General features: G+C 36.0%; 1 pseudogene; it reads left to right on the top strand.

The window, feature by feature from the left end:
- The first annotated feature begins 1,195 nt into the window (after positions 1-1,195).
- LOC115941082 (U4 spliceosomal RNA) lies at positions 1,196-1,328 on the top strand (annotated as a pseudogene).
- The last annotated feature ends 10,345 nt before the right edge of the window (positions 1,329-11,673 follow it).

Below are 11,673 nucleotides of genomic sequence, written 5' to 3'. Positions count from 1 at the left end.
CTCAGAATTCTGTCATTATAGATAAATTTTACCTATTTTAGAATCTCATATAAATGGAATCATACAATATGTGTTCTTTTGTGCTTGGCTTCTTTTGTTCATCATAACGTTACTGAGATTGATTTGTGTGGCTGCACATTTTGGGAGCTGGCTTCTTTTTATTGTTGAGCAGTATTTTATTAAATGAATATACCACAATTGGCTTATCCATTCACCTGTTAATGTACATTTGGATTGTTTGTAGTTTCTAGTTATTATGACTAAAGCTGCTATTGACATTCATATACAAGTGTTTCTGTGAACTTATATATTTTCATCGATTAAGTGCCCCGCAGCAGAATTGTTGGGTCACATATTAGGTATATGAGTGGGTTGGGTTTGAAGTGGTATGCTTTTTTAAAAAATTGAGATATATCTGACAATTAAGAACTGTATATAATTAAAGTGTACAATTTGATGTATGTATATATTGTGAAGTAATCATCACGTTCAAGCTAGTTCACATATCCATCACTTCAATTACCACTGCCTTTTTTCCCTAATAACTAGTGATCTTGAGCATCTTTCACATGCTTGTTGGCCATTTGTATTTCTTCCTTTCTTCAAATCTTTTGCCCATTTCTTTATTGAATTGTTTATTATTATTAAGTTGCAAGAGTCCTTTTATTATGATATAACCCTTTTTTTGAATATGAGTATTACAAATATTTGCTTTCAGTCTGTGGCTTCCTTACCAGGCTCTTAACAGTGAATTATCAAATATTTTTTTAGTATCTATTTTATTTGTTCTGTTGGCTCCTTAGCTGTATTTCTTTTTATTAAATTTTAGTTTTTGCTCTAGGCCTAAAACTTAACAAAGTTTACTTAGAATCAATGTGAGGCTACTTCACACTTCATGGATCCTAGTTAACAGTTACCACTTCTCAATGCAATAAACTTACAATAGAATAATTCTATTTCCACCATCCTTTGTACCATTTTGTGGTAAAAACTCCACCTTTAAATGCTATTATTTTTGTTTTAAATGAGCAGTTGTCTTTTTAAGGAAATTGTGAGAACAACAAAAATGATTCTGTATTTACACACTTATTTACGATTTCTAGTGGTTTTCAATTCTTATAGAGTTGAGTGTCTGTCTGATGGCACTTTTTTCCCCTGAAGCTTGAAGAATGTCCTTTAAAATTTCTCTTAGTGCAGCTTTGTGCAGTGGCAGTATCGTAGCCAATGAGGTTTATCCGAGGTGCGATTATTGCTAATTGAAAACTTTTCCCCAAATTTCTCTTAGTGCAGATTTGATACTGACAAATTCTTTCAGCTTTTATCTTAAAATGCTGTTTTGGACCGTTGCTTTTATAATATATGTGCAATGGATATATTTACCCTTGTAATTACACTTCTGGTCTTCATTTCTCTGTGTAAATCCGTATGTCTGTCTGATATAATTTTCTATATACCTGAAGAATTCCCCCGAACATTTCTTTTAGTGTGGGTCTGCTGGTGAGGAATTACTTAAACTTTTGTATGTCAGAATAAATCTTCATTTAGCCATCATTTTTGAAAGATATTTTTGCTAGGTATAGAATTGTAGGTTGACATTTTTTTCTTTCAGTACTATGAAGGTGATTCGTTTCACTCTTTTTACTTCTGAAGAGAAATCTGCCATCATTCTTATTCTGGTTCTTCTGTATGTAATATTTATTTTTCTCAGTTGCTCGTCAAAGTTTTTTTTTGTGTATGTGTATCTCTGGTTTTGAGTAATGTGATTATGATATGCCTTGGTGCAGTTTTCTTTATATTTCTTGCAGCTGAGGTTTGTTAAGCATCTGTCAGCTTATAGATTTTACAAATTTGGAAAAAAAATTGGCCATTCATTCTTTTTTAAAAATTTTTTAAGATTTTATTTATTTATTCATGAGAAACAGAGAGAGAGAGAGAGAGAGAGGCAGAGACAGAGGGAGATGCAAGGGAGCAGGGAGCCCAATGTGGGACTCAATCCCAGGACTCTGGAACCATGACCTGAGCCAAAGGCAGACACTCAACCATTTGAGCCAGCCAGGTGTCCTGGCCATTCATTCTTTAAATATTTTTTCTCTTCTCCCTTTTCTCTACTTTACTTTTGGTTGTCAAATTTCACATATATTAGGCTGCTTGAAGCTCACTGATGCTCATTGTTCATTTTTATTTTTTTAGGATTCTTCTTTCTTTTTTTTAAAGATTTATTTATTTTAGAGAAAGAGAGCATGAGCAGGAGGGGCAGAGGGAGAGGGAGAATCTCAAGCAGACTCCGCACTGAGCATAGAGCCCGATGCGGGGCTTGATCTCATGATCCTGAGATCATGACCTGAGCTGAAATCAAGAGTTGCATGCTCAACCGACTGTGCCACCCAGGAGCCCCGAGGATTCCTTTTTCTGTGTTTTACATTAGATAGTTTCTATTGATGGCTTTAACTGTACTATTTTTTGCATCCATAATATCTAAATGCTGTTAATTGCCTCCAGTACCTTGTCTTATGAACTAGCTGCTTTGGTCTTCCTAGACTCCTATCTGTGTCCTCAACCCAGGGCGTTGCTGGTCTTTGCATATGTTCCAGCTTGCTGAGCCACGATCTAGAAAAATCTCTCAAGGCAGCAATCTGAGCAATTGTTTCTCATCTCTCATCTTCCATTGCCTGATATCAAGTTCTTAAAAACTGTTGTTTCACATATTTTTTTCTGTTTTTGGTTGTTTGAGGTGAGAGGCTAAATTGGTTCCTATTATTCTATCTTGCCTGGAAGTGGAAATTTTTAAATTGCTTTTTCATGTTGCTCTTTCAATTTGACCATTCTCAAGCTATTTACAGGTTTATTTCTAATTATAAGCAGTTTTAATAATAATAATACCTTATATTTGTATAGCATTTTAAAATGTATGTGATATTTTCAGGGGTGCCTCGGTGGCTCAGTTGGTTAAGCCTCTAACTCTTGATTTTAGGTCAGGTCAGGATCTCAGAGTCCTGAGATCAAGTCCCACGTTGGCGGTCTCTGCTCTCTGCTTCTTTCCTTCTCCCTCTCCCTCTGCCCCTCCCCCCACTCATGCTGCACTCTCTCTTTCAAATAAATAAATACATCTTTAAAAAAGTAAGGTGTATGTGATATTTTTAGTTTTCTAAAAATTTAATAATTATGGTATAATTTTATTTGACAAATAAGGTCATAGAAAAAATCTTTGAACTTCAGTTTTCTCTTAAGCAAAACAAGTGAATTGGATTGGCATCACTTTAGGGTTTCTACATGTTAATAATATTTTCAAAAATTTTCCAAAAATCTGTTTTTATTGCTGAGCTTGTTTTAATATGAGTTCCACAAGTATCTGTTAAGAGCCATGCTATTCTGGAATTGCCAACTTTTTGAATAATTCTTTTCCTGAAATAAACCTTTTTCTTGAAACAAGATAGCTCTGCAAAAGAACTTACCTGTTTTGTTTTCCAATCAAACTTCTCTTACCATTTTCAACTGATGCATAGTCAGAGCTCAGTGGTGATGTCACTCTTTTCTAGCTGATTTCAGTAAACTAAGTGAATGACTTAGCAAGTGGATTTGCAAAAAGCTAAAGGCCATTTTAATAATGAACCAAAATATGGTAAAGACAAATCTATCCACTTACCAGACAGAAATGGTTAGACCCTGCCTTTCTTCCCCAGTTAAGTTGAACCCTGGCATCTATGGTTTTTTTCTGCTTAATACAGGAGAAGCCCAGACCAACCACAATGTGTGGTCTATAGCTGGCCTCTTTGGTGCTTGGTGTGGTCACACTGAATCATGGGTCAGTCTGGGTGCCCCAGGTGCAGACAGCCCATATGGCACCTTGTTTTTTCAGTTGTCATATCTGACTTTCTGCCCCAGGTTCCTGGTTAGTGTTGTTAGTCCTAACTGGGCTCTCTTCCAGATTCTAGCCCATCGAATGAGGCACTTGATAGTCTTCTCAGCTCTTTCCGGAGCCCTTCTCTGGAGTCCATAGATCTCAAATAGTCAAACTTCTCTCCTAAAGTTGTTGGGAGACTGATACCAAATAGACCACTAACTTGGAATGGTAATGGCATTGGCACCAGACCCTGACTGTATGATCACTGCTGGGAAACCAGTGCAGCCACCTTCCTCTTGTTAGACTGTATTTCCCTTGAATGTCAGCAGCAAACCATCCCCACATCTCTGTTTTAGTCCTTGCTCTCTTATCCTTTATTTTCGATAGGAATGGAAGAATGTGGCTTCTTATGTTTTATGAAGAGAAGTGATTAATTTAGAATTGTGTCAAATAGCAAATTTTTATGCTCTCTCTAGGATGATGGGACATTTTGATGGACAGAAGGAGCTCCTTCACCATGGCATTCAATATTCCTGTGCTTTCTCCCAGATAAAATCCTAATGTAACTTTATGTCTGTATTTTAGGTTTCACAAAGACTAAAAATAAACATTTCCTGTTTCCTTTTGGAAGAAGGATCATAAATTTTAGTTAATGCTGTTAACAAACATAAATTAAAATAGTTTGCTGATACAATAATAACTTCTTCTGAGTTTCACAGACTTCTCATTTTTCCTTATTCATGAATCTGAAACTGTTAGCATTTGCTAGGCACTGCAAGTTGGCATTAGAATTTTAAGATATCTCCTTAGATTTACTGAGTCATGGTGTTTATCTCAGATTATGGTTTGTTGGAATCGTAGTTCTTTAATGTTCTATTGATTTCGTGTTATCCTTAGTCCTAAGCAACCCAAACCAGAATTAAAACCATATTACTGTAATAGGAACATTTATTATTGTTGACAATGGAAAAGAAAGGAAAGCACTGAATCAATAGTTCTATTCAGCCTTTTTGCAATGAAGATGGTCTGTCCATGCAGTGTTTTAAATGACTGCAAGAGAAGGTGTAATAAAGGAGAGCAGGGATAAAATGAATATTTTAATGATAGCCAATGGGTAGGGAAGACTAAGAGCTTTTTTACTAGTCTATGTTAGTATTTTTGGGAGAAATACCAATGTGAGGTAAAATGAATATGTCACAAATATCTGTTACAGTGTCATGTGATTTGGTGAAAGTGAATTCAATATACAGAATTGTAGGAAATTTGCTTTAGCTTTGATTTGTTATTTCAATTTCTTTATGTCACCTTATGGTATTTACTTTATGTGCTCTTAAAGATATGTAGCCAGAAAATGACTTTCATAAGACATAAAATTATATGAGCTATAATTCTTATTTGAAACCAGTGTGTTAGTTCTCCAGGCTGCTATCATGAGGTATCACAGTCTGGATGGCTTAAACAACAGAAATATATTTTCTCACAGTACCGAAGGTTAGGAGTCTGAAATCAAGGTGTTGACAGGGTTGGTTCCTTATGAGGGCCATTAGAGAAGGATCTGTTCCAGGCTTCTCCTCCTTGGGTTGTAGATGCTCATCTTCTCCCTGTGTCTTTGCATCATCTTCCCTCTGTACATGTCTATATCCAAATTTCCTCTTGTTATGAGGACACCAGTCATAGTGGATTAGGGCTTATCTTAATGACTTTATTTTAACTTAATCACTTCTGTAAAGTCACTCTCTCTAAATACAGTCACATTCAGAGGTACTGGGGGCTACGACTTCACATGAATTTTTATTGGGAGACACAATTTAGCACACAACAACCAGAGCAGATGGAATACCCCACCAAAAAGTTGGTTTATGATGATGTATAAACTTAAGGTCAGAAATTTTAAGAACTGAAGTCTAATATCACATTGTTATACTAGTTAGTGTTAAAAATGGTCACTAGTCTTGAGTGAGATGTGTGCCAATATATGATCAAAAAGTAAAAGTGTTTTCTTGAGGGCAAGTGTTTTTGTATAAGTGAAAGGATGAGTTATGGGACAGGGTTTATAGAATCATTGACAGATTAAAAACTAGTTTTTTCCAACAATATCAGTTTACATAATAATTTTTGGGAAAAAGGAGATCAATCCAAAATATACAGTTAAAGGAGGTTCATCTGTGATTCACCAGTTTTTAACCAGTGAACCTAGCTTTGTTCTAATAATCAGTTCAAAATAATATTCTAAGTTGTTTTGACACAAATCTTTTCTTTATAGTAGATAATGACTTAGAAGTATAAAACAAACTATGAAATTATGTGTCATCATATAAGTCATTAATCAAGGAATAAGTGCTCAGTAATTATAAGGAAATAGGCCAGTAAGTTCCTTTGTGAGAAGTTCAAGCAAAAAACATTTTTTTTTTTTGTGGCTATAGGATTGCAAGTCATGAAAATTTGAACATTTTATTTTTAAAATGAAGTGGATGAGAGAGACTTATGAGGGACTTGAAATTCTCAAGTGACATTTCAAGCAAAACTCATTTTAATATGCTTATTGCACCACTCATACCATAAAATTTAAATTCCTATCCTACTTCTGATACTACTTGGTTTTATTCTTTTTGTTATTCTTTTTGTATTTTAGACACTCAAGAATTCCAAATAACAGAATATTAGATATTGGTTAGGCTTTTTTATTTTGCCACTTCCAGGAAGAGCCTATAATTTTAATTGAAGACCTTTAGAAATATTATTTTGTCTAGACATTGAATAAGACGATGTCATGTGATGGGCTGCTAGGTTGTTAAGAATCAACAGATTCTTTGCATCATGAAGGAATAACTTTTGCCTGCCTCCATGTGGCAATGGTCAGATGCTTTGTAGAGAAGAGAAAAATATTGTAACTAGAGATGGCATATCCTAGAACTTATATCAATGGATGGCTGATTAGGAACCCTAGCAGTAAATAGTTATGGAATGTGAATTGGAGGAAGTGAGAGATCTGGTATTATTTGACATCCTTAAGGGTCTTCAGTATAAAATCAGCACAAAATTACATATTCTTATGATGTCATACAAGGTCCTTCATTGTTTGTCCCTGTTTACTTTTCCAACTTTATTTTGTACTATTCTTTCTTCTTCCCTTTACTCCAGCCCTGCTCAACTTGCTTTAGTTCTTCAATACTAAAGTGTTTCCTCAGGGCCTTTGCACAAGTTGTGCCTCTGTCTGGCAGGTTCTTTTTCCCTATTTTAGCATAAATCTAACCTTCCTCAGCAAGGCTATTCTGAACCAACCATTTCAAATTAGCCACTAAGTTACTAAGCTCTTTTTTTTTTTTATGTTATGTTAGTCACCATGCAGTTCATCATTAGTTTTTGATGTAGTGTTTCACGATTCATTGTTTGCATATAACACCCAGTGCTCCATGAAATACGTGTCCTCCTTAATACTCATCACCGGGGTAACCCAACTAACTCTTTCCTATCTGCTTGTTGTACTTCTCTGTCTGGCTCTTATGTCCATGTCATATTTCTTGTTTGTTTGTTTCTTTATTTATTGCTAACTAAGTGTCTGTGGCAACCTCATTGGAGTCTAAGCTCTATGAGAGCAGGGGTTTATCCATCTTTTTATCACTGTACCTTCAGTGTCTTGAAAAGTGCTTGGCACATAGTAGTTTTGTATTTAATATTTATGGAATATATGAGAGAGAAAGAAAATTATTTTACTTCTTGCTACACTGGTTAGATATCATCCAAGGATACTGTGAGTTCTTAGAGTGAGAGAGGTGCAAAGTGAAATCCATCCAGAGGTGAAAAGCCAAGAGCAAAGTGTGTAAAAAACAAAACAAAACAAAACAAAACAAAACCCCAAACAAGAAACCAGGTTATAGGCAGAACTGGTAAAAGTCAACCTGGGAAATATTTGAATGACTGGGAAATAGGAAAAGAAGTTGTAAGGACACAACAATCAACTTGGTAAAAGAATTTTCTGATAATGTTGAACTCTCCCACAAAGGGGATGCCCGATATAGCAAATTTTCATATAAAAAATGAATGGCAGGGCACCTGGGTAACTCAGTCAGGTAAGTGTATCATGGAAGTTTTAGAGAGAATTTAGTAGGTAATAGAATTCAAAAACCTCTACAGTTTATTACAAATCTATTATTATTATAACTTTTCACACAAAAAACCCAATTTCTTCTCAAATCTAAAAGGTGAAGTGAGAGCTTTATTTTATATAAAACAACACAAAATAGAAACTCAACTGGATGAGATGAGGTCAACAACATTTTTTAAAGTCTTGCTAATTGTGATGGTGCCCTTCTTATTTTCTTTAGTGAATACATTTGAGGCAAGGTTCATCCCAGATACTGGTGAATATATATCCTTAATTTCAAATGACTTCTAAAAATAGTTACAAGGTTTTGAGATCAAAGATGGTGGTGGAGTAAGAGGACCTTAGGCTTGTCTCATCCCATGAACACAACTAGATTACTATCAAGTCATTCTAAATACCCCAGAAATTGGCCTGAAGACTGACAGAACAAACTTCACACTAAAGGGAGAGAAAAGGCCACACTGAAGACGGTAGGAAGTGCAGAGATGTAGTTTAGGGGAGGAATGGATCTGGGTGCTGTGGAGGGGAGGGAGCCAAGGTCATGGGGGAGTTGTGTGTGTGTGTGTGTGTGTGAGAGAGAGAGAGAGAGAGAGAGGGAGTGAGAGAGAGAGGAGCATAGGGGAACACATAAGGAGAACGTTTCCTCAAAGCCATTGGCTTGGAAAACAAGAGGGGCTGAATTTTGTGAGTCCTTGCAACCAAGGGGGCTTAAGGCCTGGAGTTTTAAAGGTCAGCAGGCTTGGCTAAGATAGACCCCTGAGGGCACTGCCCTGCTCCAGGAGAAAAGACAGGCAAACAATCTAGGGGCAGACAGCATGGAAAAGGCGATTTGAAGAACACCCAGGGTACACAAGGGGGAGATTATTCTCTCTTTTGGGAGAGCATCCCTGGGAGACAGCATTCATAGAGAAACCTCTCTGGGAACAGGGGAACTGGCGTGCACCATTTCCCTCCCCTGCCCCTCAGGCACGGAGCCCCTGGCAGGAGGCAGCATAGTGCCAACACTGTCTGCCTAACTTGCTTACACAAAGCCCCACCACCTTGTGCTCTGGCAGGACTGCCTTTCTCAGTCAAGCTTGCCTCAGTCCCAGTATGCAGACCCCTCCCCAAGAAGACCAGCACCTGTCCCTGCCCACACCATGTCTCTTGACCAGAAAGTTCTATAGGGCCTCACTTTTGGTGGATTTGGTGTCAAGTCTCATTTCACAAGTAGACTCAAGCACACCTAGTAAAAACATGCCACATTTAGGCCAGGAACCAAACACTGTCTACAGCAGGCAAGAAGAGCCTCTGTAGATAACTGGCCTAAAGAAGAGAGCAGACAAAACACAACAGCAAAGTGCACACAGCACACAAAACACACCCTGAAGTGACAGGCCCTGGACAGTATATGACCTCTTCTTCATGAGCATGAGACCTAACTGGCTTTTCTAACACCAGAAGACAGAGACTTAGACAAAATGCTAAGATGGAGGAATTTCTCCCAAATGAAAGAATAAGATAAAGCCACAGCCAGAGATCTAAGCAAAACAGATATGAGTAACATGCCTGATGGAGAATTTAAAGCAACAATCACAAGGATACTCACTGGGCTTGAGAAAAGAATAGAAGATATCAGTGACACCCTTAAAACAGAGATAAAAGAGTTAAGAAAGAATCAATTAGAGATGAAGAATGCAATAAAGAAGATTGGAAACAGGCTTGATGCAATAAACAGCAGGCTGGAAGAAGCAGAAGAACAAATTAGTGACCTAGAAGACAAAATAATGGAAAATAATGAAGTGGAACAAAAGAGAGAAAGAAGAGTTATGAAACATGAGAATAGGGAACTTAGGGAACCCAGTGATTCCATCAAACATACTAACTTTCTCATATTACAGGAGTCCCAGAAGAGGAAGAAAGAGGAAAGGGGGCAGAAAATTAATTTCAAGAAATAATAGCAAAAAACTTCCCTAATCCAGGGAAGGAAATAGACCTCCAGATCCAGGAGGCACAGAGAACAAAAGCAGGCCAACAGCAAGACATATTATAATTAAATTTGCAAAATATAGTTTAAAGGAAAAATCTTAAAAGTAGCAAGACAAAAGTCCTTAACTTACAAGGGAAAACCCATAAGGCTAGTCAGAGATTTCTCAATAGAAACTTGGCAAGCCAGAAAGAAGTGGCATGGTATATTCAAAGTTCTGAATGGGAAAAATCTGCAGCCAAGAATATTCTATCCAGCAAGGCTATCATTCAGAATAGAAGGAGAGATAAAGAGTTTCCCAGACAAACAAAAACTAAAGGAGTTTGTGACCACTAAGCCAGCTCTGCAAGAAATATTAAAGGGGACTCTTTGAGTGCAAAGGAGAGACCAAAAACAACAAAGACAAGAAAGGATCAGAGCAACTCTCCAGAAACAATGACAAAACAAGTAATAAAATGGCAATAAATACATACATACATATCTATCAATAATTACTTTAAATGTAAATGGACTAAACACTCCAGTCAAAAGACATAGGGCATCAGAATGGATTAAAAAAACCAAGACCCATCTATATGCTGCCTACAAGAGATTCGTTTTAGACTTAAAGACACCCGCAGATTGAACGTGAGGGGGCAGAGAAACAAACGGATGTCAAAAGAAAGTCGGAGTAGGAATATCTAAGTCGGACAAACTAGACTTTTGTTTTTGTGTTGTTTTTATCCTGCTTTGGTATCAGGGTGGTACTGGCTTCATGGAATGATTTTGAATGATTTCTCTCTATTCCATTATTTGTAAGATTTTGATAAAAACTGTCTTTAATTTTTTTTTTTTAATATTTGGTAGAATTCACCAGTGAAATCAGGTGGTCTTGGGCTTTTTTTTACTGGGAGATTTTTGATTTCTAATTCAACTTTCATTCTTGTTATTGGTTGAGAAGATTTCCTATTTCTTGGATTCAGGATTCAGGATTCAATCACAGTAACTTGTGTATTATTAGGAATTATCTGTTTTTTTTTCCCCACCTAAGTTATCTGATTTCTTAGTATGTAATTGTTTATAAGGAATCTGTTATTACATTATGTATTTTTGTGGTTATCTGTTGTATTGTTTTCTCTTCCATTTCTCATTTTGGTTTTTAAGTCCTCTTTTTTTTTTTTCCCTTAGTTAATGTAGTTAAAGCATTGCCATTGCCAATTTTGTTTGTTTATTTATTTATTTATTTTTGGAAAAATTGCTCATTACCTTCAATGTTATTTATTCTGGTTTCTATTTTATTTATTTCTGATTTTTCTTTGTTATTTCCTTCTTCCAGTAAATTTCAGCTAAATTTCTTCTTTTTCTAATTCCTTGTGGTGTAATGTTAAATTGTTTATTTGAAACTTTTTCTTAATACAAGCACTTATAGCATAAATTTCACTCTAACATCTACTTTTGCTGTGTCCCATAGGTTTTGGAATATTGTGTTTTCTTTTTCTTTTGTTTTGAGACATATTTTGATTTGCCATTTGATTTCATATTTGACCCATTGTTTGTGCAGTATTGTGTTGTTTAATATTTACATATTAAATATTTACAGTGTAGATTTTCCTGCTTTTATTGTTGATCTCTAGTTTTGTACCATTGTGGTTGGAATATATACTTGGTATGATTTCAGTCTTTTTAAATTTGTAATATTTATTATGTCTCTTTTTATGTGATTTATCCAGGGGATTCTTCTGTGTGTACTTGAGGAAAATGTGTATTCTATTTTTTCTTGGA

Source organism: Leptonychotes weddellii, chromosome 1 (genome assembly GCF_054177405.1).
Source record: "Leptonychotes weddellii isolate Sample4059 chromosome 1, ASM5417740v2, whole genome shotgun sequence".
Taxonomy (NCBI): Eukaryota; Metazoa; Chordata; class Mammalia; order Carnivora; family Phocidae; genus Leptonychotes; species Leptonychotes weddellii.
The sequence above is the reverse complement of the archived record's forward strand: the minus strand, read 5'-3'. Positions and strand labels throughout refer to the sequence as shown.